The sequence below is a fragment of the Natrix helvetica genome, assembly GCF_964273705.1.
Source record: "Natrix helvetica genome assembly, chromosome: 2".
Taxonomy (NCBI): domain Eukaryota; kingdom Metazoa; phylum Chordata; class Lepidosauria; order Squamata; family Natricidae; genus Natrix; species Natrix helvetica.
The window spans coordinates 273,537,326-273,564,083 of NC_138552.1; the positions used below are offsets into that span (position 1 = coordinate 273,537,326).

The 26,758-nt window shown below is 41.8% G+C and overlaps 1 long non-coding RNA gene across 2 annotated transcripts in view; it reads left to right on the top strand.

The window, feature by feature from the left end:
• LOC309386721 overlaps positions 1-26,758 on the top strand; it is a 346,606-nt gene that overhangs the window by 157,269 nt on the left and 162,579 nt on the right. The window lies entirely within an intron of this gene.

The window sequence follows — 26,758 nt, forward strand, 5'->3', positions numbered from 1 at the left end:
AGAGATCTTGGGGTTTTACTGGATAATCAGTTTAATATGAGCCAGCAGTATGTTACAGCTGCTAAAAAAAAACCCAACACAGTCCTAGACTATATTAACAGAGGGACAGAATCAAGAGCATATGAAATACTAGTACCACTGTATAAGGCCTTGGTATTACAACACTTGGAATATTGCCTCCGGTTTGCTTACCACAATATAAAAAGATGTTGAGAGTGCAGAGAAGGGCAACAATTAGGGAGCTGGAGGCTAAAACATATGAAGTACGATTGCAGGAATTGGGTTTGTCTGGTCTAGTGAAAAGAAGGATTGGGGTGACATGATAGCAGTGTTCCAATATTTGAGTTGCTCAAATATTGAAAGAAGAAGGGGTCAACTTGTTTTCCAAAGCTCCAGAAGGCATGACAAGAAGCAGTGTTTGGAAACTAATCAAAACCAACCTAGAACTACCTAAGAAGAAATTTCCTGACAGTGAGAACAATAAACAAGTGGAAGGACTTGCCATCAGACGTGCTTTATCACTGGAGGCTTTTAAAACGAGACTGGGCAGCCATTTGTCTGAAATGGTATAGGGTCTCCTACTTGGGCAGAGGGTTGAACTAGACTCCAAGGTCCTTTCCAACTCAGTTATCTGTAATTCTGCTTCGGTCACCTCTAAGTTGAAGGGTCTCGAGAATCAATGTTAAGGTAAATTGTTGAATAATTTGATTCATCATAGGACAATTCTTAGGAGAATATCTGCTTTGCTTATACATTTGCTCAAATATTGGTACACCTGGCACCTCTATTTGAAAGGATCACGCCAGGGACCTTGGAAAGTTTCTATAAGTAATGTTGCGTCACCTGTACCAGGAGATTGATGAAGGGTAGGGGGTCAGTGGACATTGTGCTCCTGGCCCAAGGAGGCAGCAAATAATGCTGCTGTACTCCTTTGATCAGAACGGAGGGAGCTTTTTGCTAGCAATTTCCCATCCAAACAATAACCCAGAGCAAGGAAAACTGCATTAAATGCTTGCCCCCGCATCTGAGAGTTGGGATTTCAAATGTGTAACTGCTAAGCAGACTTGAGGCTTGGCAACACTCATTAAAGAACTAAAGAGCTGGGACTCACTGATAGAATTCATCCAGTCCTGCACTCAGTCCAAAGCTGATCTTAGAGACTTGATGCTGAGCCCAGGTGACTGCCAGCTTGAATTAATTCAAAAGAAAAGGCTGAAGGGCTGAAGCACAGGCCTGGGAAGAGACCGAGCTGGCATGAAATTGATACATAGACCACGTGGCCTGCTAGAGAGAAGTGATACTGAATGGTCTTTGTTAGTATTGATTCCCGTGGGGCTCTGACAATTAAGGCCCTGGGATGGGATTTCATGATCTGGTGACCTTCGGCGACTTTTGAAACAGGCTGTGAAAATGGTTGTTGAAAATGTCCCTCTTCGGACTTTTGTTCCAGACCTGTGGAAATGCTGTCTCCGATAGCAATAGCACTTAGACTTATATACCGCTTTACAGTGCTTTACAGCCCTCTCTAAGCAGTTTACAGAGTCAGCAAATTGCCCCCAACAATTTGGGTCTTCATTTTCCCCACCTCGGAAGGATGGAAGGCTGGGTCAAACCTTGAGCCTGGTGAGATTTGAACTGCCAAATTGCAGGCAGCCGGCAGTTAACAGAAGTAGCACTGCACTCTAATATCTGTGCCACCACAGCTCATGCACCATCGCAGCTCCCTGCGCCAATGGATGTCATCAGGTCCCGGCTGTGGCAATTGGCAACAGTGCCCAAATCCATTAGCCGGCCTGGCCCACGCATAGTTTTATTTTACCTCCTGGCAGATATTTTACTTGGGGAATTTTAGGGGTAATTATTTTAAATTTAATTTTTTGGGGTATTTTTAGGGGTTGTTTTAAATTTGTTCTTAAAACTTTACTTTATGGTACAGTTTTATATAGCCTCCTCTATTTAAGTATTTATGTATTTTTGTATTTACTGATATGTATTTTATCTGTGTTTTAGCCTGACTGTACACCGCCCCGAGTCCCTTTTGGGAGAGGGGGCAGTCTAGAAATATGAAATAAAGTAAAGTAACAGTTGCTGAACTCAAGATCCTAAGGGCTAGTTGCAACATGAAGTGGGCCAGGAAGAATGAGCTCCATGGTCTGCCCAAGTGAGGCAGGTTGGGCTCTGCTTCTTCATCTCAGGCTTCTGTAATCCAGAAGCTGCAGACTTTTCCTTTCCCTGCTGACATTTCCAGGCGGCTCATTAGCTCATGGCAACCATGATGATTCAGGAACATTCAATAGTCAAGTGTCCGATGATGATGGGAACATCCATCAATGCTCTCTCAAAGAGCTTTCAGAGGTTTCCACGGATGGCTGGGAATTCAGGGAGTTAGGACCTTGTGGGAAGTAGGCTATATGTTGAAAGCCCATTTGGTGTAAAACTAAAGGTAGTGAAATGCTGAGCTTGTCGATCAGAAAGGTCGGCAGTTCGAATCCCTAGCGCTGTGTAACAGAGTGAGCTCCTGTTACTTGTCCCAGCTTCTGCTAACCTAGCAGTTCTAAAGCATGTAAAAATGCAAGTAGAAAAATAGAAACCACCTTTGGTGGGAAGGTAACAGCGTTCCGTGCGCCTTCAGCGTTTAGTCCAGAGGTGGATTGTCAATTTCTTTACTACGGTTCGGGCATGCTCCCGTGCATTCTGCATACACATGCGATGCTTCTGTGCATGTGCAGAAGTGTCTAGGTGGGTGGGCGGAGCCTCCTGCTGCCACTACTACTGGTTTGGCCGATCTGGGCCAAACCGGCAGCAACCCACCTCTGATTTAGTCATGCCGGCCACATGACAACAGAGACATCTTCGGACAGTGCTGGCTCTTCAGTTTTGAAATGGAGATGAGCACTGCCCCCTAGAGTCAGGAATGACTAGTGCATATATGCGAGGGGAAGCTTTACCTTTACTGTTAAAGGTAGTGAGTTAGGAACAGGGAGGCCTGAGTCCTTCCTTAGGCATGGAAACCAACTGGCTGATTTTGGGTCAGGAATTATCTCTCAGTTCTAGGAAGGAGGGCAAATCATTTTTGAAGAGATTTGCAAGGCAACACATGGACTGGTCCATGAAATCATCAGGAATGAAGCCTGACTTGAAGGGACCCCACATCCAAAGAATGTATTTTGAATAGACATGTATCGTAGAAACCTACTTTTACAAGGCAGGTGACTACCAGCCTGTGTGGCATATGAGTGACTTTTGTGAATCTTCTGTGTATTTTCTGACCACATTGTAAACTGTATGCTTCTTCCTCGGCAATAAAATACCTTTCGAGCATGTGCAGAATATCTTCTGATTAGCATCTTACAATGGATGCAGACACCCTTTCAGCCAAATTTTATTTTTCAGCGGTGAAGTGTGTGGAATAATAACCAAGTTGAAGACCCTGGAGATGAGCAGAGCCCTTTATCACTGAGCAGACACATTTAGGCCAAAACTAACTGGAAATTAAGAAAGGGAGAAGCACTTTTTGGTCACATCAAACCTGAGAATCTGAATGAGGAAGAAGCAGAAGAGGAAGAGAAGAGGAGTCCTTGGTGCTCTCTGAGTTTGGTTATACAATACAATAGTAGAGTTGGAAGGGACCTTGGAGGTCTTCTAGTCCAACCCCCTGCCTAGGCAGGAAACCCTATACCATTTCAGACAGATGGCTATCCAACATCTTCTTAAAGACTTCCAGTGTTGGGGCATTCTCAACTTCTGGAGGCAAGCTGTTCCACTGATTAATTGTTCTAACTGTCAGGAAGTTTCTCCTCAGTTCTAAGTTGCTTCTCTCCTTGATTAGTTTCCACCCATTGCTTCTTGTTCTACCCTCAGGTGCCTTGGAGAATAGTTTGACTCCCTCTTCTTTGTGGCAACCCTGGTTGTTTTCTTGCAGACATTTCATTACCCAAACTAGGTAATATTGTCAGTGCTACAGTGCTGAAGCACTGTAACCCGCTATCCGGAGCCCAACCTTTGGGAAGCCAGGCTCTGCCTGTCACAAGCCAGGACAAAGCGGGAGGGATGGAGGAGTAACACCTCCTTAAAAAACCTTGGTCCAGCTGGCCTGGCTGGTAGCACCTCATAAGGGCCCCTTTCCAGGGTTACAGGAGAAGACGGACAACAGTTTTGAAGGCAGAAGAGAACTTTATGCCCCAACGGCAGATAAAGCGGCAGAACCATCTTCTAGGAGAAGGGGAACTCTGATTACAAACCCCCACTGCCTTGTGGCTCTATCCACTACTGGAAAAGGCTTCCGGAGTCAACCTCGAGGCAAAATCTGGAGCCGGAGTCCCGAAGCAGTTCGTAACTGTGTCCACCATGTTCTGGTAACTCCTGTGATGCAGCTGGAACTAATTGTATTGGCTCTGGCATTTCATTGGACTATTTAAGCAACATGGAGAGAGGTGATCTGCTGCTTGGATAACAGTCTATCCTCCATATTAATCTACCCAGGCCTCGTGCTCTGGAGAGGACCCTCCAGCGCTACCTCTTTCCAGAGCACGATACCGTAGTCTTTTGAGACTGATGGATGCTAATGCAACAGGGCTGATGATGTTACCCTATTGGTAAGAAAACAACCAAGCTCAGAGAGCATCAAGGACCTCTCGTTTCAACCCTGAGCCAGAGATATTCTCCTTTATAGGAACATAAGAAGTAGCAGGAGCAGCAGGTTTGGGAGGGCGATCCTCTGCTACTTGTTCCAACTGCCTTCAGTATAATTAGGTGTTTCACAATGGAAGGTCATGTCTAGCTTAACATATAGCACTCACGAGGATTATGAAAGCAGCAAAGAAATGAAACATGTTGGAAGGACGTGTGTTATAAGTGAGGGCGATTCAGAGGATTAGAGGGCTGGTTGGATGAAAGCAGCAGTCCTAATGAAGACAGGGTGGGATGCTTCCTATCCAAGTTTGTCTGCCAGGACTTTTTCATTGGGGTTTCTAAATTATGCCATTTTGTCTTGTCTCTCCCCCCCCCCCCCCCAACCAGGGACTGTATCGCTAGCTGATATTAGCTGAGCGTGCAGGACAGCTCACCGAAGGGATGAGAGGCACAACAAAAAAAGAACTTCCCCAACTCCCAAGGGTCCACTTAAAAAGTGGAGCAATCTGGGGACGCTGTGTTATCAATTTTACAAGCCAGTCCTCACCAAAGGACTGGTATGCGTAGATGGATTTTAATTGAAACCAGAAAGGCTGGATCCAGGCAGACAAAATACGGGGCTGAGTCAAAGCAAAGGAGACCCAGCCAGCTCCTGGTTGACAAGTCCAATTGGATCATGGCTCACTGCAGTCAGGAGAGGGGCTTGTCCTCCAGATTCCCACCTGCTTTTTATGCAGGCTGGGCCAAGGGCTGACTTTCTGCAGGAACCCAGTTGTGGCTGGTATGTATGTTGAGTTCTTAGAATGCTGAGCTGGGGGTTTCAAAGCTGAGAGCCTCATTCTTTCACCCTGGAATGCAGCGAGGTTCTACCATGCAGAACTATGAGATAGCCTGAGGACCTCCATTGAAGCCTCTTCTCAATCCATGACTTATGCAACTGTTAAGAGATAATTCTACAGGCTAAGTCTGTGAGAGTATCCCTCCGTCAAAGAGGTTGACTAACATGGGCTTGGATAAAGTTTCCAGTGAATCTAAAATGACCCTGCCGACTCAATCCTATGCATGAATACAATACAATAGCAGAGTTGGAAGGAGCCTTGGAGGCCTTCTAGTCCAACCCCCTGCCTAGGCAGGAAGCCCTACACCATTTTCAGACAAATGGCTATCCAACATCTTCTTAAAGACTTCCAGTGTTGGGGCATTCACAACTTCTGGAGGCAAGCTGTTCCACTGATTAATTGTTCTAACTGTCAGGAAATTTCTCCTCAATTCTAAGTTGCTTCTCTCCTTGATTAGTTTCCACTCATTGCTTCATGAAGCTAAAGCTTGCCTTGGCTTTTTTCCAATCAGCCTTTCTAGGACAGGTAATTCTGCAGGATCTCCAAATTAATCCCCATCCAATGCAGAGGTGGGATTCACTTACCTTCCCTACCGGTTCACAAATGGGAGTGCAGGTGCCTCGTCTGTGCATGCACACCGCCTTCTGTGCATGCACCGTGCTCGCGCAATATGTCAGGGCAGGTGGGCGGAGCCTCCCGCAGCTGCTACTACCGGTTCACCCGAACCGGAGAGAACCGGCTAAATACTACTTCAGATCCAGTGTAGAGATAAGGCAGCACAAAAGCCGACAGGAAAAAAAACACAATCAAGGCCAGAACTGAAAATCATAACAGGGAACTTCATCTGAAGATGGATAATTCTGTTTCTACTTCTAGGGTGCGAATGGCTGCAGCGTGTGCAATGACTTACCACACCCAACCCAATTACAGATTAGAACAGCTTGCCTTCATAGGAGGCTGTCTGTGGAATTTTAACAGGAGCCTGACACTCGTTCCAAATCGGAAACGGACAGAGAGTTTCTAATTTTAATTCACAAAGAGCATGCTCGTGATGATCGGAGTTTAGGAAAACATTATTAATAAACCCAGCGATCCTGAGCCTGGCCTCTTCGCCATGTTCCTTGCACCTTGGTACAGTTCACTCTGCACATAGCATGGCTCTCAGTCGGACACAAGGCGGGCTTTGTTTTCCTGTGCAGCAAAGGCTCCATCCCTGTGTTTTTCACACCTTTGACCTGGCACTCTTGCTGCCTTGACTCTCCTTTCTACTTGCACGGCCATTTTCCTCGCTGAGCCAAAAGGGCCTGCCTGTTGCTGGCAGGTGCAGTGTGGCTTGTCTCTGGTGGCCAGACCTTGTCCATGGAGTTGCATTCCTGTGGGTGGAGGCAGCTCCCCGCTGCTTGGCTGCTGGAGCACTTGCTGTGCAAAAGCAACTTGTGCCAGGGCCAAAATCTTCCAGAGAAATAAAATAAACACAGTTCTAAATGGAGGCAGGAATGAATGAAGTAACATGGAAGGTATGATGCTGTTCCACCCCACTTGGCCCCGCCTACACCCACCCACCCACCCCCCGGCAGCTTCATCCAAAGTCCACAGACATTGTCCCAAGAGGAGGCTTCAGGGGGGAGGGCGGGATAGAGGGGAAGGGAAGACTGTCGGGGTAAATCCGGGTGGCTTGGCCTTTTTTCAGAAACAGCCTCTCTTAGCTAATGTCATTTGTGGGACTGGTGGTGCCTGAATCTGCGCCAATGTCTGAGATTGTTCTAGACCAGGAAAGTCCAGGCTGACTGCGAGAGTTATTCAGGGAAAGGCACTCTGTATAAGCTTAGAGGATCTCTCTCCTTCAAAAATGGGAAGCTTTGAGCTTCCACGGAAGAAGTTGGGATATAAATCTATCCTTACTTTCATCTCATCTTCATCTCCTTGCTGCTTTTGTAGGAGGAAGAGGAAGGACAGAGCTTAACAGCCCTCTGGGATAAACCAGGCAGATGAGCTAATTCTACTTTATTGTAAAGCCACATTCACAGAATCTTGCAAGTTTGAAGGTACAACTTTCTGCTGCCATTTTTAACCATCTGTTCAATTAGGGAGTTCATCCTCAGTTTCTTTTTCTGATTGTTAAGCCACTGGGGGCTCCTGCCTCTCTTATCTGATTGTTTCCTAGGACTTCGAAGTCACCCACATTTTCCATTACAGATCAGGATGTCTCTGGTACAATGTCATCTGTCATTTTCTGCTAAAGGCCTCCCATCTATATCCCCAGGGCGACTTATAGCCCTGAACCCTTTGTTGTCATTTTAGGGCAAAACTGGGTGATACACCATCCCGCTATTTTGGAGTGAGAATACATGAAATAGATTTAGTCTGACCCAGCAGTGTTCTCATTAGCATGAATTAGAAGTGAACATGTAACGTTCTGAGACAGTCTTCTGCAGAGTATCAATTACAGGAAAGCAAAAACAACCAGAGACCTATTATTTTCAGGGCCTGTTTGTGAGTTATCCAGAGGCCTCTGGATGACTTCTATAGGAACACAGATGATATATTTGATGGGCCTTTGGTCTCCTCCACCAAGATTCTTCTTAAACTTTTATACCAAAGTTCCATCCAAGCCAACAAAAACAGTAAGAGACCTTGGCGTAAAAATAGGGATTTACAAGTCCCAATGAGTGTCAACAATTTGTGAAACCAGGAGAGAAACAGTGATTACTTCCAGAAACCAGAGTTGTGAACTATTTTATTGTTTGCCTAAAGGAAGCATCAAAGTTGGCCTTCCCAGTTCTCTCTCTCAAACGTAGACATGATTGCAACTCCCTCTTCCATAGCTCTTCACTTTGGATGGTAGCCTCCAGAACCTCTCCTCGGGGACTCAACCCACATTTAGACACCTCTGCTGACATTGAGCCTTCTATATGCAAGGCTCCTTGTTCAAGTTGTCTCCTAGACTTCCCTTCCCATCCTTGTGCAGGGGACAAATTTGGTGTCTGTCCTTTGTCCAAATTCTGCCTAAGTAACATCCTGCTTGGGTGAAGGAAACTCCTTAGCTTCTTACCACTGATAGAACTCACAATCCATGATCTCATTCTGAATTACCCAAGTTCATGTCTCCATTTGGCTTCTTTTCAAATCTCTTCTGTCTAGCATCAATGAGGAATTTCTGTCACACACCAATCTAGCCTAATAATCAGGAATTTGCAAAGAAAAGACTTTGTAGAATGTTATTTTTCTTTTTAAATATATTTTTTATTTTTTACATATAAATATATTGAATACAGTTTAATTGTCCTGTCATTCCACTTGCCATGAAACAAAGGTAAACACAAATAACATACTGTATACAGTATACTATTTTAAACAGTGCTAGTGTTGTACATTTATTTTTGACCATCATATTCTAGAATGTCAACTTATCTATCATTCTAATACATACATAGTATCTCTTTCCCTGTCCACCTAACCTGATTCTTTCTCATTCCAACGTCTGCCTCGTGTTTCTAACCATTGATAGAATCCATTCCATGTAACTTAGTATTCTATATCACCTTTATCTTTTAATTTTAGTGTTAGTCTGTCCATTTCCGCACAGACTAGTATCTTCCTTATTGTCTCCTCCTCTAAGGGGGCGTTTTCACTCTTCCACAGCTGTGCATACACAATTCTTGCTGCTGTCAAGATGTGTAACATTAGGTATATTGTCCTTTTATCATAGCCATCTGATATAATGCCTACTAAAATTTTCATACACTTCATATTGTGAGATGATCAGGTGGGTGCATAGAACCCATAATTAGTAATGGAGGGAGGGATGGAGGGAGGAATAGATAGATTTTGGAATTTTCTAAAGTATTTCTTTCAACTCCATACACCTAGAAGTCTCTCAGCTTTATGAATGGTTCCATTTCCCCCTTTAAATTCTTCCTTAAAATGTACCACCTCTTGACTTTTGTCATGAAAGTGAATCAAACTGCAAATATGTGGCATTGTTTCTGCACATACATACCTTTTCTCATACCTTATTTCCCTGTTCTCTCTGATATGGGTTAGCAGCTGCAGATCCTTGGGCCTAATCCAGCCTTCAAAGGAGATTTTTGGAACAGAATTTAATTCACTGGCAAATTAGTTTAAATACCTTTGCCTATTATTTAAATGGTAATATAGATTCCTTGGGAAAGTAGGTTAAACTATAATAAACAATGTTTTCATATCCTTTTATGCTTGCATGTATACTTTCCTTTCCCTTCCAATAACTAAGCCCTAAGTGGCTCAGTGAACAATTTAATTGTATCATTAAATCATTACCAATCATTTAAAAATCCAAACCAAATTAAATAAAAAAGATTCAATAGCTAGGAAGAATTAACCAATTAAATTAAGAAATATAATACAACAATTCCAAACATTCAATTAAATCTTAAAGTACAAATGTTTGCATTATTAATGGAATAATAGACAATTAAAAGACAAAATATGGCTAAAAGGAAGATAAAGGATGACCTTGGAAAATACACCATAGCTGACCTTCTACAGCAGGGCTGTCCCTCCTGGCCCACAAGCCAGAGGCGTCCCGTGCTTGCCATGGCCACGCCCAGTTTAGTGAAGGGGGAAAATGTCCCGATATGTCACGTGACGCCGCCATGATGATGTGAGTTTGACACCCCTGTTCCTCAGCCTGACAGTGTTTCTCAACTTCAGCAACTTGATGTGTAGACTTCAACTCCCAGAATTCCATTCCTCTTAAAGTTGCTGAGAATGGGAAAGGTGGCTTTAAGTTAAAGGAGAGAGCCAAAGAACTGGAAGGCAGGTATTGGTGAGATTTCCCAGTCTCTAGCTCCATGAAACGCCAACCCCTCCGATTACAAAACAGGAGCTTGGGGGTGCAAGCATGTGCATCCAGGGATGCAATCTCCCTGAAGGAATGGTGCCAAGACGTGTGAAAAAAGTACTCTAAGTATTCCAAACCTGGCATGAGCACAGATGGAGCCATTCCTTCCAATGAAGGAGTTTGCCAATACTAGTGGCATCCTATTGCCCTACCATTAATTTCGACATGATATAGGAACATCTGTTTCCCATATTCTGTGGTGGATATTTCTGTCCTCTATGAGTCCTTCCCTGCCACAGCCTCAAAAGGGTATCTGTTTGCTTTCTCCAAATCTACTCCAAGGAGATGAGGAACAATAAGGGGTCATTGACACTATTCCATTGCCTTTGGATACACTACATGCCACTCTTCCCCAATAGACAATCTTAATTTACACTCAGGGCTTTTTCTAAGTAATTGTTTGCGTCCTTGGCTCTTTCTCCCGAAGTTCTCAATCTACCTCATTCCTTCTGCGTGGCAAGTGTAAAGCTCGTCAACATTCCAGTGTAATAAAGATTTGGGAGGTAGAGGGGGGAGAGGAGGAAGGTACAGCAAGTACTGATATAGTTGGGAAAACTACTTTGTTGGAGCTGAGCGCCAATACAAAACTTGGGAGTTCTTTGACAAACCAGCTGCAGGCAGAGCCTGGCTCAAAAGTTCTGGATCCCCATGATGTGTCCAGATGGGGCACTTGCTGGCAATTCCCCCCCGCTCTCTTGGCCAAATTATCATGTTGGGTTTTTCGTACATGCCTAATCAACATTCATGCATGAGAGTTGATTTTTTTTTGTAATGCTTTCATGCTCCCTGAGCAGAACAGTGTTTCTGAATCTAGGTTCTCTGTGATGAGAGAATGCAGCCTCAAATAAGTATATAGCAGACATAGTGTATGGGCTGATTATTTTATTTATTTATTTATTTTATTTTATTTACATTTATTTACTTTATTATATCCTATGAATTCTAGTTGTGCTCATATTGTTCTCCAACCTAGATTTTTTTTAAAAAAATTCCTACCTCATGTAGGGTAACTTTGGATATGAAAAAACTGTATGAAGGTCATCCAGCAAACTTCAAATCCTGGTGTAGCCCTGAACCACAATCTCCCTGGAAGATACAGAGATTGACTGTGTGTCAGGTATGGGGTAGAGAGCCCTCTACCTCAATGGTCTGTGTTGATGCTGCCCTGTAGAGTAGCAGAAAGAACATTATAGAATAATCATGCTTTGAAAATTTAGGAATGAACTGATTTTCTAATACTCTAATCAGTTTTTATTTGTTTTGCAAAGTGGTTTTTATTGTATAGTATTCTGTCATCTCTCTCCATCCACCCATCAATCCATCCTTCTAACCATCTGTCTGTCTGTCTGTCTGTCCGTCCGTCCATCCATCCATCCATCCATCCATCCAGCCAGCCAGCCAGCCAGCCAGCCAGCCAGCCATCCTATCTATCTATCTATCTATCTATCTATCTATCTATCTATCTATCTATCTATCTATCTATCTATCTATCTATCTATCTATCAATCAATCATCTATCATCTATCTATCTATCTATCTATCTATCTATCTATCTATCTATCTATCATCTATCTATCTATCTATCTATCTATCTATCTATCTATCTATCTATCTCTATATCTATCTATCATCCATCCATCCATTCTTTTTCCCTTCCAATCTTTTTTGGACTTTCTATTTTTTCTTGTTTCTATTCTCCTTAGTTTGTGTTCGTTTTTTGTCTTTATAATTTAAACTTCAATAAAAAAATAGTATTTAAAAAAAAGAGAGAAAGAAAAGGATTCCATGACAGACTAAAGGGGAAAAGAGTTCACTTTTAAATGAAGCCAATTTTATACTATACGAGTTGCAGTTCCCAAACTGAGCACCACAGTACCACTGGGGGCAACAGATGACTCACAGGGGTGATGCAGGATATTTTAAATTGGGACCTAACTCCTTCATAAATGGAACAATGATGTATTTCTTTTGGCCTAAGGGCATCATGAATAAATTACTGAGACACAAAGAACACTGTGAATTGAGAAGGTCTGAGCACTTCTGCAATGGAGCGTTGTTTTTCAAACAGAGTTTCTGATTATTATTTTTTAAGCGAAGAGATTCTGCAGCCTGATATAATGTAACAACCCTACTTTAAATCAAGACCAATTATACAGAACCAACTCTTAAATACTGCAAACACCTGACAAAAGACATATTCTAATTCCTTAGGTAAAATGTTTGTTTCAACTTTAGCCTAATTCTAGGAAAACTGAGGACGCAAACATCTTCATCTCTTGGAGCTAGTTGGGGATAAACGGGGTGGCAATAGAATTCACCATTACCAATTCTCATCGTGGTACAGAATTTTTGCAGACCGTGCCAACCCTGAGGATATCTGTTGCCCAGAAATGAAGAAAGGGACCTAAAATTGGCATGCCAGTGACAAAGGGCTGAACACAATAGTAATAGCACTTAGAATTATCTACCACTTCACAGTGCTTTACATCCTCTCTATGTGGTTTACAGAGTCACCCTATTGCCCCCAACAATCTGAGTCCTCTTTTTACCCATCTCGGAAGGATGGAAGGCTGAGTCAACCTTGAGCCTGGTGAGATTCGATTGGCCAAACTGCTGGTAGTCAGTGATCAGCAGAAGTAGCCTGCAGTACTGCACTCTAACCACTGCGCCACCACGGCTCACAATCTTTTTTGGGCCTGTTTATTTTCAAACTACAAGGAGAGTAGTAAACCCAGAACTAAGGAGACATTTCCTGACAGTGAGAACAATAAACCAGTGGCATGGTTTGCCTCCACAAGTTGTGAGTGCTCCATCACTGGAGCTTTTAAAGAAGAGATTGGACAACCGTTTGTCTGAAATGGTATAGGGTCTCCTGCCTGAGCAGGGGGTCGTACTAGAAGACCTCAAAGGTCCCTTCCAACTTTGTTATTCTGCTTCCATGTAGACAAGCTTCCATTAACTCATATGCATTCTTCCCAACCTGCATTCATGAATGATATAGTCCAGATACTTTGCTCTGAATGAGATCTGATTAAACCTTGTAAACCCGAAGGACAGATAGGTCTGAGGAAGTATGGGTGTAAGAGGACTTTGCTGAAGGAATGTTATTTTTTTAACTTATATATCATTGAAGGAAATATATCTATCTATCTCTACCTATCTACCTACCTATCATCTCTCTCTCCCCCCCTCCCTCCCTCCTTCCCTCCCTCCCTCCCTCCCTCCCTCTCTCTCTCTCTCTCTCTCTCTCTCTCTCTCTCTCTCTCTCTCTCTCTCTCTCTCTCTCATATCTTATATGGTACCCATCCTTTAGTGCTCTTGCCAGGAACTTAAACAGATTAGGCCTTGTTTGGAAAACAATATTAACATATCTCTTTGGAGCAGGGAGAGGATTCATTTCATACCGAGTCAAAGATCTGAAGATGAGGTCAGTAATACCACTAAAAAGCCCAAAGCAAGAAGAAGACATTCCTATGAGAAGCAGATGGCTCTGGTTCCCTGTATTTTGTGTCTTGTGATTACAAGACATGCTCTGACTTTCTGTGTTGTTGGAGCACGAGAGAGCCAACAGTTAGCTCCAATGGAGTGTTGGTTTTAATTTGAAGGTTTAACCAGATGAGCATTGGGAGCCTTTAGTATGGGGGCAATTGACTAAGCCCCCACGTAAAGCAGCAGCATCCAAACATGTTTAGTGTTTGAAATATTCAGATGGATCAAGATTTTTAATTCAAGGCTAGAAAATGAATCAGTGGAAATATGATCACAAGCATTATTTCAGTATGTTGGGATTCCTCCCACGCTCCCATTTACTGGACCATTGACTTCAATGAGCAAAACATCATGGAAAAAGGGAGGGGGGGAGAATCCATTGGCTTAGATTGCAATGAAGGAGGTTTGCAAATAATTAAACAAAATCTGCCCAATTCTTCTCCAGACATTTCAGAATTTTAAGAAGTGCCCCATTGACAAGCAATAGGAATATCCTGTTCTCCAAAGTATTGGGATATACTTCGAATATAAAATTAGACTTTTAAATACTCATTGAGTTAGGTAACTCTTTATAAGACAACAAACTACTTTTTATGTTTTCATGTTTATATGAAAACAAGAATATGATCCTTCAGTGTGTTTTTTCTGCTTCCAGTTCACACCTTTAGGGTGTTATATTTATTCATTGTGTTTATCTTATGTTTTACTTGATTTTAAAAGTTGCAGAGTTAAATCACTGAGTCTTGAGGGGCAGAGTTGTTTTTGTCTAACAGCCTTAATGACTTTTCCTTCTCAAAAATATTCCAGAAATTGTTATATGTAAAATAGTCGTTTTTTAAAAAAATCTAACAAGGGAGCAAGACCAAAAACTAACAAACAGCTAAGCAGCAGAGAGCAAAGAAAATAAGCAGGGAAATTCAAAACTGGCACGCCCTCTGTTTCTGTCAAAAGTGCTTAGAAGCAGAATGGTTTTTGAACCTTTCTCCAAAAATAAGAATGAGAAGAAGTTGGATGAGGCTCTTCAGGGAAGGGAGTCATAAACTCTGGGTACCAGCTTTGAAGAGGAGAGCTACAGGCGATGTGGAAAAAAGACTTCTTAAGTGTTAGCCACACATTTATACCAATATACTGCTTAAAATAATGGACCAGTGTTTTTGATTCTTTGCAATCCAAAAACATATTGGAACAAAATTATATAAAGGGACTCAGAACTCGAATTCTCACAGTGCATTTACTACAGCACAAAGTCATTTTTAGCTATTTCTAAGATCTAGTCAGAACTGAAGAAGCTTCTGGGATGAGAAGAGAAACTTAAACTTGTGTTCTGATAAAGGTTTTCTCAAAACACTGTACAAAATCTATATAGATATATAACTCTGTGTGTGTGTGTGTGTGTGTGTGTGTGTGTGTGTGTTCGTTCTAGCATAACTCTGGAATGCCTTGGGCAATTTCAACCAAACTTGGTACACAGATGACTTACTCCCTGGAAACAAATACTGTGGGGGTAAGACACCCCTAACACCCTTTGGGGGGGCAGGTGTTCGGTTAAGATACAGCCTGTTGTGCCCTCAAATGGATTCTACTGTACTGCCATAAAATGGCTTCTACTGTCAGCGTAGTTGAGTTGCCATGGTAACGGCTTCACAGTACTTCAGAAGGGGCTCCCTCTAATAAGGGGGAAAATTCAACGTTAGAAATTATGTTTGGCCCAGACATTGTCCCCCTATAAATAAATATGCAGGCAATGCCAGGTTATCAGCTAGTTAAATATAAAGAAGTGAGAACAGTAAACCAGTAAAACAGCTTGTGTTCAGAAGTTGTAGGGGCTTCATCAGTGGAGGTTTTTAAGACTGGACAGCCACCTGTCTGAAATGGCATAGGGTCTTAAGCAGGGAGTTGGACTAGAAGACCTCCAAGTTCCCTTCCTGCTCTATTCTGATTAAGCAGGGAGTTGGACTAGAAGACCTCCAGGTCCCTTCCTGCTCTATTCTGATTAAGCAGGGAGTTGGACTACAAGTCCTCCAAGGTCCCTTCCTGCTCTATTCTGATTAAGCAGGGAGATGGACTAGAAGACCTCCAGGTCCCTTCCAGCTCTGTTATTCTGCTATTCTGAAATGGTAGAGAGCTCTTCCTTTTAGGAGCAACCATATCAGTAGCAAAGGAAGAAGCAATCAAGAAATATGCTTCAGACTAGCACTTGGCAGAACAGCCATGAAAACTGAAAGATATTCAGTTGCTTATATGGACAAAAATCAGAACCATGCAAGCCACAATATACCCTTTGACAATCTACAGAAGTGAAAGTTGGATTTTGAAAAAGCAGGATAAAAAGAGGATTGATGCTTTCAAATTTTGGTGTTGGAGATGATTTCTGAAAATACTATGGAGAGTCAAGAAAACAAATGGATCATCAGACAAATCAACCCAGAGATCTTACTCAAAGCACAAATGATCAGGTTCAAATTATCCTATTTTTGGACATATTATGCAACGATCTACCTCTCTTGAAAAAGCTCCAGTGTTGGGACAGGTGGAAAGAAAGAGAACAACCAGCAGCAAGGTGAATGGACTCAGTTAGTGATGGCTCCCCTATTTGAAGAGCTGAAAGACTCAAGTTAGGAACTGGCCATCATGGAGAAAATCTACCTATGTAGTCACTGAGAGTTGACACCAACCTGATGGCAAAGTTCAATAATCAATATTTTAATAATTCAGGCAAACTGTTTTGATGGGGGAGAATATTAATGTTGGCCAAAGAATATTAATCTTCTATTTATCTGACCAGTCCAATCAGACCCATTAAAGGAGTTCACAGATGCTACTATCTAGGTTTTGCAGGTTAGTGAAAATTGGATTCAGATTAATTCCCAACTCCAACACAGTAAATAGTAGAAATTAAAGCCAAATAGCTAAATAATAAAGTCAAACCATGATCCATGTTCAGAAGATTGTGTTTGCTGGCTTACTAATAGGGAAGGGAAATGACAACACAGGTACAGTATAGGTGGTACCTTGCTCAACAGTAGTAACTGTGAAAGGGATCTTGGAGTTCTAGTGGACAGCCATTTAAATATGAGCCAGCAGTGTGCAGCAGCTGCCAAAAAAGCCAACACAGTTCTAGGCTGCATCAACAGAGGGATAGAATCAAGATCACGTGAAGTGTTAATACCCCTTTATAATGCCTTGGTAAGGTCACACTTGGAATACTGCATTCAGTTCTGGTTGCCACGATGTAGAAAAGATGTGGAGACTCTAGAAAAAGTGCAGAGAAGAGCAACAAAGATGATTAGGGGACTGGAGGCTAAAACATATGAAGAACGGTTGCAGGAACTAGGTATGTCTAGCTTAAGAGAAAGAAGGACTAGGGGAGACATGATAGCAGTGTTCCAATATCTCAGGGGTTGCCACAAAGAAGAGGGAGTCAAACTATTCTCCAAGGCACCTGAGGGTAGAACAAGAAGCAATGGGTGGAAACTAATCAAGGAGAGAAGCAACTTAGTACTGAGGAGAAACTTCCTGACAGTTAGAACAATTAATCAGTGGAACAGCTTGCCTCCAGAAGTTGTGAATGCCCTAACACTGGAAGTCTTTAAGAAGATGTTGGATAGCCATCTGTCTGAAACGGTATAGGGTTTCCTGCCGAGGCAGGGGGTTGGACTAGAAGACCTCCAAGGTCCCTTCCAACTCTACTATTGTATTATTGTATTATTATAACATGGAGTACACCAATTGCTGCTCAGAAACTATCACATATGAAATTGTGTGAGGACAGCAACACTGCCCAGTGTCACTGGTGAGAAGTGGTAAAGCTAGATTGTGGGAGCAGTATAATTTAGGTTGATATAATTTCCTCTAACCTAACCCTAACCCTAACCCTAATTCAAGAATGGGAAAAGAAAATACATTAATCTAACTGTGGGAAAGAACACCCTGCCTGTCTTTCTGCAGGATGACTCCTCAAAAACTCAACAGAAAAGGACTAAACTCAGTGCGAGACATAGAGAGATTAAAAAAGGGATGGATCAGGCTGGGTGCTGTGGAGAAAAACATTTCAGGAAAAAAAAACATCCCCCAAGGCATCTCATTGGGAGATGCAGTTGGCAGTAATGTGGAATGCAACTGACTCCTTGATTTTAAACCCCCTCCCTCCTTCTTTCGGATCATGGTATTCATGGTGGAGCATATGCTTTCTAGCGCACACACATACATGACAGGGGTGGGTTGCTGCCGGTGTTACGGCTGGTTTGCGGCATGTGTGCACGCAGTTGCCTGTAAATTCTTCTGCACATGCGCAGAACATTAAAAACAGAGTAAAAAACATGTTCGCAATGGCATGGGTGTCCGGGGGAATTGGTTTGGGGGCATGGCCAGCCTGCCATCCCTACTGATTCGGCAACCCAGTCCCAGTCTTCACTAGCGGTTCACCCGAACCGGTGTGTATCGGTAGCAACCCACCTCTGATACACAAACATACAACGATGCACTGTAAGAGGAAAGCAGAAACACACCATTGCACCTCCCCAGATTAGACTCTCTCACACACAATCAGTGCACAAAGGTACACACATTTTGATTATTATTTGGGGACAAAATATTCACATATCTATACAGAGGCCACAGAATAAAAAACAGACACTCCCTATGACCTTTACCTTGCTGGTAAAGGTGTAGGGAAAAAACTCCCCAAAGCCATGGTGTCCCTCACTTGTTTTTTTAAAAACTGATTTAACTATTTGGTCACAATCACTTTAACAATATGAAGAATCTCTGGAGTGTAGTTGATTGCCGATGACTCAGCTGTGTAGAAGTGCAGTTGATAGTTGATGACTCCGCAGTATGATGGCAACAATAGCTAGCATGATATTGGGTCAAATTCATTAGAATTGTTACTGCCAAGTCATGGGAAATAACTATTCTGCAGATGTCACCTACAGCATAGGGTTGCAGCTCTAAACATAGAAAAGAAGGAGGGGAAAAAATAATTGAAGAGAAAGACTACGTTTATATGTGCTTTTTCTGAAGCCAGGAGTCAACTCAGGCAATTAAAATCCATAGTTTTATCACGTAACAAATCAACACAGTCTCTTTACTTTTCTGGCAACATAAGTGACTTTAAGTTACTTGGTAAGACCGGCTCACTCTTTGGTCATCACTTGAGTCCAGATCTTTGTAAAAAATAATCTCTACTGATCTATAAAATCTGTACTGAAACTTAACCTAACTTCTCAAGGATAATTTATGGCTGAATTAATACATACTTGAAGGGAAAAGTAGCGTCCATTTGGACATTGAATTTTAATGTTGGCTATATCTTATGTCAAGCCATTACATCATTTCTCTACTGTTATGTTTGAATGGCAATGATTTCCAAACAATTCCTAGTAGAAATTGGTTTAACTAGAGTTGCCAGGCCTCAGACCTGCTTACTGGAACATTGCATTGGGTTATGCCACTATCACCATCTTCAACTCAGAAAACCATGACGTAGATTTTTGTCAGTGCCTTATGGCAAATATTATCTTCCAGCATTCATTGAATTCACGGCTTCTTTGAAAAGATAGGAATAGGGTGGCATAAAAACTCCATAAATTAATAAAATGAATAGAATGAAGAAATGAACTACTATATCATATTAAGCATCCATCAGTTATGATTTGTTATTTCTTCAGAGGCTCAGGGCCTAAACGCATCACATTCTGGTACAGGTTTCCTCAAAACACTGTACAAAATCTATATAGGTGTGTGTGTGTGTGTGTGTGTGTGTGTGTGTTCTAGCATAACTCTGGAACACCTTGAGCAATTTCAATCAAACTTGGTACACAGATGACTTACTCCCTGGAAACAAATACTGTGGGGGTAAGACACCCCTAACACTCCTCGGGGTGTGTGTTCTGTTAAGATACAGACTGAGGTGCCTTAAAATGGCTTCTACTGTACTGCCTTAAAATGGCTTCTACTGTACTGCCTTAAAATGGCTTCTACTGTAACGGCATCACAGTACTCCACAAGGGGCCTCCCTCTGGTAAGGGGGGAAATCCAACATTAGAAATTATGTTTGGTCCGGACATTTGTGAATGTCTAATACAGGATCGGGATAAACAAATAGCCGGGCAACGCCAGGTTAACAGCTGATTTAACTATAAAATATTGCAGTCTAAAGCAGTAGATTAGTGTAAGTAGAAATTATTTTTTAAAAATGTGTATGTTCTTCTACATTACATTCCTAGTACATAGTATTTATGAAGAGTTATGAATCCTTTGGGCACAGGATGTAGGTTAGAGAATTAATGTGCAATACTATTTGATATGATATCTTTTTGTTGTATTTATACCAATTTGGTTTTTTATATGTTGGAACTTATGGAGAATGGTGACACAAAGCTACAAAAGAAAAGCTTTTGGTCAGATCAACTTGAGTTGTTTAGTCTGACCAAGATGGTTATGTTTGACAGGGGAAATGAAGTGAACAATTTTGAGTCATACATAAATGATGAAAGATTTGAGCGAGTAAATGATTTTCTAGACTTGGGTAGAATGTTTACTAAAATGTGAAAATGGATGGAAACATTCTAAGAAGTTGAAATGCTTGCAGAAAGGTAGTAGGTAGTTATGTGGTCTGTGGCGAGGAACGAAAGAAGCAAACATGGCTACATAGGATTGTGCTGCTGCCCACATTGCTATGTGGAAATGTGAGTTGGGTGTGTAAAGAAAAATACAGAAGTAAATTAAATGCAATGGAAATATTTGTGTGTGTGTGTGTGCGTGTGTGTGAAGGGAAAAGGGCAAGAAAGAGCAGTACTGATGGATTGAACACAACAATGAATTAAGGGTAAGAAAGAAGCATGTTGAAGTGGTTTGGTTATTCAGAAAGAATGAGTGAAGACAGAATTGTAAAATAAATATATAAAAGAAGAGTAAATGGGTCAAGAGGAGATGGAAGACTAAGAATATTGTGGTTTGGAAGGAGCTGATATGGGTTTCAAAATGAGAGAGGTGAACAAATAGTCCATGACTCAGTGAATGGATGTAGTAGAAACTGCAGACTATCGTGGTATTCCTCTGCTGTGAACTATTGGCAAAAAGGAGAAGAGCAGCTCAACTGATGACTGGAAAGACATCTACCATCACTTACTCACAAAAATTCTCTCACTATGTTTTATTAGCTTAATCAAAAAGGTTGGCCCGCTCCAAGTGGCAATCTTGGGGCGATCTCAAAAATATTGGCTGCTTCTAAAGTCTCACAGACAACCACATTTTCTGCATATTCCTATTGTAAAAGGGTACAAACAGGTTCATCCAGCTTGTACGTCAAAAGACTTTGAAGATTTATGTCATCATATCACATCAGAATGTCGTCCCTTTAAGGAAAAGGTTCACTGGCGACATTCCTGTTTTTATTTCAAGAATTTGTTGAAATTTCTGTGGATGAACTTCTGAAGTCAACTGTTTTCCATGTAGAAGAAAAAGTACCTCTGGAAGATGTTTGAGCCACTAAGGGCATCCATCTCCATCTCCACCTCTCTCTCCCTCTCCCCCCTCTCTCTCCTTCACCCTCCCTCTCTCTTTCTCTCTCTCTCTCTGCCTCCCTTCCTCTCTCTTTCTCTCCATCCCTCTCTCCCTCTCTCTCTCTCTCACACACACATCAGGGGTGCAATAGATACCACAGTCCTCTTAAGTCATCTCTATTTCCATTCTCAACTATTATTATTAGTTAATAAAAGTTTTTCCTGTTCCCATAATTAATAATACGCCTTTCTCTATCAGCCACTTCCATAAATCCATTCAATTCTATTAGCCAACAAGGTTCCATAGGGAATATGTGATTTGGAATGATTCCAGGTATCCATATTTGGAGCTTTATTCTCCATCTCATATTGAGAAGGCCACTACTGAACACACCAAGAATCCTTCTGATCCAAGAATCCATTCTTATGCATTCTAGTTAATTCCTGAGAACTCACAGAGGAGTTTGCTGCTTATTTCAGCCTCTTAAATTTAGGAGCAGATTACCTCCTTTATTTAGGACTGCATTTAACTCTTGTAGCATGTATTTTTCAATTTTTGGTCCCAATGTTTCCAAAACAGCTTTCAGATCAATAAATAAGGATGTCCTTTAATTACCATCTGTAAAAAACAAAACAGAAAGGTGGGTAGAATTATTCGGAAGAGAAAAGGCAAATTAATTCTGAATTATTTCTAAGAAACATTATTGGTACACATCTTCATTTCTGTAAGATAGAAAGAAGAAAGGTTTGTAGGAATGGTAGACCCTTAAAGCTTTAATTTTGGAACAGGACAATAATACAACATGAGGAAGGAAGGAAGGAAGGAAGGAAGGAAGGAAGGAAGGAAGGAAGGAAGGAAGGAAGGAAGGAAGGAAGGAAACAGATGTCTGGTAGAGAAGAGATGTATATGAATATTTCATATTACAGTATTACTATAATAGTGATAAGGGGGAGTACTATAAATCCTAGACATAGGCAGAATGTCTTTTTTCTCTTTAGGGGACAATTGTTAGACCAATAGAGACCACAACATTTTAAATAGGTTGCTAAGTAGGTCGCACACTCCTTTCAGAAACTAAATATTCTTCTGTCAACTGAAAAAGACAGGGAATCTTATTAAGCCTCAAATCTTAACCCTAGGGAGGCCCAGGGGATCAATATATCTGCAACTAAAGATGACCCTCCTAGATTTACTCTATACATGCATGCATACATGCATATAATCTTTCCTTCTCCAATTGTTTCATCAAATATTCCACTGCTCCATCAGCATAGAATTACCCTTGCTTTCCGTCTCCACCTCTTCCCCCTAAGCTATTTATGAGTACATTCTTACACTAGACAGGACACACTGGGGCTAAGAAAGAAGAAAAGAAAGAAATCTTAAACATGACACCATAGCAGTATCATTTTTCTAAACATTTTGCAAATATTTCAGAGCCCAAAGGGCTTGCAAATGTTTTAAAGACACACTAAATTCCACATTGAAAGGCAACATTTCAAAATAGGCTTCCTCTCAAAAACACATTTCCAAATGCACTTCAGAGCTGGTATTCAGCAGGTTCTGACCAGTTCTGGAGAACCAGTAGCGGAAATTTTGAGTAGTTTGGAGAACTGGTAAATACCATCTCTAACTGCCCCCCACTATCTATTCTCTGCCTCCTGAGTCCCAGCTGATTGGGAAGAAATTGGGATTTTGCAGTAACCTTCCCCTGGAGGGGAGGGAATGCAGATTTTACAGTATCCTTCCCCTGCCATGCCCACCAAGCCATACCACGCCAACCAAGCCACGTCCACAGAACCAGTAGTAAAAAAATGTGAATCCCACCACTTCTCTCAAAATAATGAATCTCACAGAGCTTTTGCTGGGGGCTATTGTCATAGGAGGAATCCTATGTCTGCTCCCGTAATCTCTTAGTTAATGATGATTATTGGGACCAGAATTTCTGTTGCTAAGAGACTTTGCCATGGCAGTTCCGGCAGTTCCTTGTTAAGCAAATCCTGCACTATTGTGAAGCCCAAAGTCATGTGGTCACCATTTGCAACTTCCTGCCAGGTTCCCCATTGGCTTTGCTTGTCAGAAATCAGCAGTGAAGTACTCAAATGACAATCATGTGACCATGGGACTTATGACATCCTAATTGCGAGTTGGCCGCTCAGCCTCTGGATTGAGATCACGTGACTACACTCTTTCTAGAGTCTCCACATCTTTTCTACATCGTGGTGACCAAAACTGAATGCAGTATTCCAGGTAAGGCCACACTTGGAATACTGCATTCAGTTTTGGGCGCCACAATGTAGAAAAGATGTGGAGACTCTAGAAAGAGTGCAGAGAAGAGCAACAAAGATGATTAGGGGACTGGAGACTAAAACATATGAAGAACGGTTGCAGGAACTGGGTATGTCTAGTTTAATAGAAAGAAGGACTAGGGGAGACATGATAGCAGTGTTCCAATATCTCAGGGGTTGCCACAAAGAAGAGGGAGTCAAACTATTCTTCAAGGCACCTGAGGGCAGAACAAGAAACAATGGGTAGAAACTAATCAAGGAGAGAAGCAACTTAGAGCTGAGGAGAAATTTCCTGACAGAACAATTAATCAGTGGAACAGCTTCCCTCCAGAAGTTGTGAATTCCCCAACACTGGAAGTCTTTAAGAAGATGTTGGATAGCCATTTGTCTGAAACAGTATAGGGTTTCCTGCCTAGGCAGAGGGTTGGACTAGAAGACCTCCAAGGTCCCTTCCAACTCTGCTATTCTATTGTATTGTATTGTACTATGGGAACATTGCTAGCTCTATCAAGTACAAAAGATAATGTTTCAGTCCAGCAGGGTTGAATTTACATTAGATTCCTCATACTGAAAAAAAGAGAGTTTCCTTGTTCTATAAAACATTGCTATTTTATTAAAAGTTATGTATTTATTTGCATTTATGTCCTGTCTTTCTGTGTCAGGTACCCATGCCATCTAATAGAAACCAGATGCCGACAGAATAAAATGCTTGGTAATTAATAGTAGCTGCTTGGCTACTACTGTGGCCAGTAGTCTACTGGCTACATTTGCACAATACATGTGCAACACACATTTTTAATTATTCTGTTTTCTGGATTTGCATTTTACATGTAACAAAAAACAGGCTGGGTTAATATAATGTACCAAGGCATAAAAACATATGTATTTGCTAGATATACACATTATCTAGTTGACAGTGAGGTGTGAACATAGCTTACTGGAAAAAGTGCATTAGAAGTGGTGGTATACAACAATTACATAGTTATTGTATTATTCAACGCCAATTTTCCATACTGTTGTATCTCTACATTGGTTAAATATTCTTATTCCATTTTTCTTCCAAATGGTTGGAGTAGGTGACAGACAGGAAGAGCTCTTGGGAAGAGACCAACCACAATTACTTATGTCATGATAACACAGTACTTACTATGCAGTAGATTTTTGCAAAACACAGTACACCTAGAAGACTGTTCTAGCAATATCACTGATTTAATATATTAAAAAGGTAAAGGTTCTCCTCGCACATAAGTGCTAGTCGTTCCTGAAGGCCAGTGGTAGGTTGCTAATATTTTTACTACCAGTTTGGGTATGCTCCTGCGTGTGCTCACACCTGGACGCTTCTGCGCATGTGCAGAAGCATCCAGGCAGGTGGGCAGAGCCTCCCGCCGCCACTACTACCAGTTCGCCTAATCTGGGGCGAACCAGCAGCAACCCATCTCTGCCGAAGTTACCTTCCCACCAAAGGTGGTTCCTATATTTCTACTTGCATTTTTACATGCTTTCGAACTGCTAGGTTGGCAGAAGCTGGGATGACTAATGGGACCTCACTCCGTTATGCCGTGCTAGGAATTCGAACCACCGAACTGCTGACCTTTCTGATCGACAAGCTCAGCGTCTTGCCACCCGGGATGTATTTGCTATTGTTCAGAAAATTTACATAGTTTCTTGTAAATCTCTGTTTTTAGAAAACTCTACCAGGAAAAAAACTTGCTGACATTCCAAAGCCAAGATGTGCAATTGGGCTGCACAATGTTTGTAACAATACACCTCAATATTATTGTGTTATTAACATGTGGAAGCGGAGAGAAGATGCAGTAGGTCAGAGCTAGGGGACCTTGTCATATTGTTTTTTCGCCCCCTTCTTCCCTTCCTGATGCTGAACTATGGGAAGATCTCGGTCTTTCTCAACCGTGACACCTTTAAGAGGTGTGGACTTCAATTTCCAGAATTGTTTAACATGTGAAGAATGTTGGAGAATTCTGGGAGTTGAAGTCCATGCCTCTTAAAGCTGTTGAAGTTGAGAAACATGATCTAGGTACAAAAGGCACACGGCATTCCTGGATTGTGGAAACCTTTCCTTCGTTTATTTTGAAAATACTTCATCAACTCACACAATTGGAAAATGTTAGGGATGAGGAGGGGAACCTGATTTTAATGAAGGAATTCAATCCAAACAACTCCTTTTATGCCTAGGGTTAGCTGGTTCCTCAACAGTGTCCAGAAATATGAGATATTCTTTTTATGGAGGAGGAAGTGACTTCACATCTGACCAGAAGTAGCCATTGTCTGCTTGGAAGGCCTTTTGGGGTCAGAGGCTTCCTGGGGACTTCGATTGTTTCCAGGGCACTTAACTTCTTTCCTTCAACAAGATTGAAGCACATAGAAAATATCCCCATTCTTTCTCCCTCTCTCTCTCTTTCCAAAAAGAAATGAAGATGTTCTTGATTAAAGGAGTTAGCGTGAAATTAGCTCTAAATGGTTCCGTGTGTTGGAATGGACAGAATGCTGGCAACATCGAAGGACAACCACCCCTTCCCATTGTTCTCGTGCATGGTTCCTTTGTCCATTGCCTTCAAGGCATCTCTCAAGGCTGGATGGGAGCTGGCACATTTACTTACCTCTGGTTACCTCTCTGCAAGTTTTCCTCTCAGTTGTCATCAATTGGAGACATCTGTACACCAGGAAGCTCTGCAGACGGCATCAAAGCATGCCTTGTCTGTCATTTGATTGCCAAGAAGATCGAGCCAATCTTGTTCCTGGATCTTATCTTGTATCCGAGCAAGTTATGGATTGTTAAGGGTCGTGCAGGCATTTGTATCTTTCCTGCCGCACATATAAGTTGAAAAACAAACGAAAAGGCCACACACGTGGGCACAAATATGCGTGGAGGAAGGGACTGGAGCTTTCAACCTCTGTTTCTGCATTGTTGGGATCGAGACTGTGCCCTGGAATCTATTCAAAAGAACATGGTGTAGATCAGATCATGTTCGACATGAATAAAGAAAATATTGGATCTAACCATTGGACTGAAATAATATATTCTTGATCCAGTAACTGGATCGTTCATATATACATACACAATCGCTACTGTGGATATATTGCCCAGACTTCAGTGTGGACCA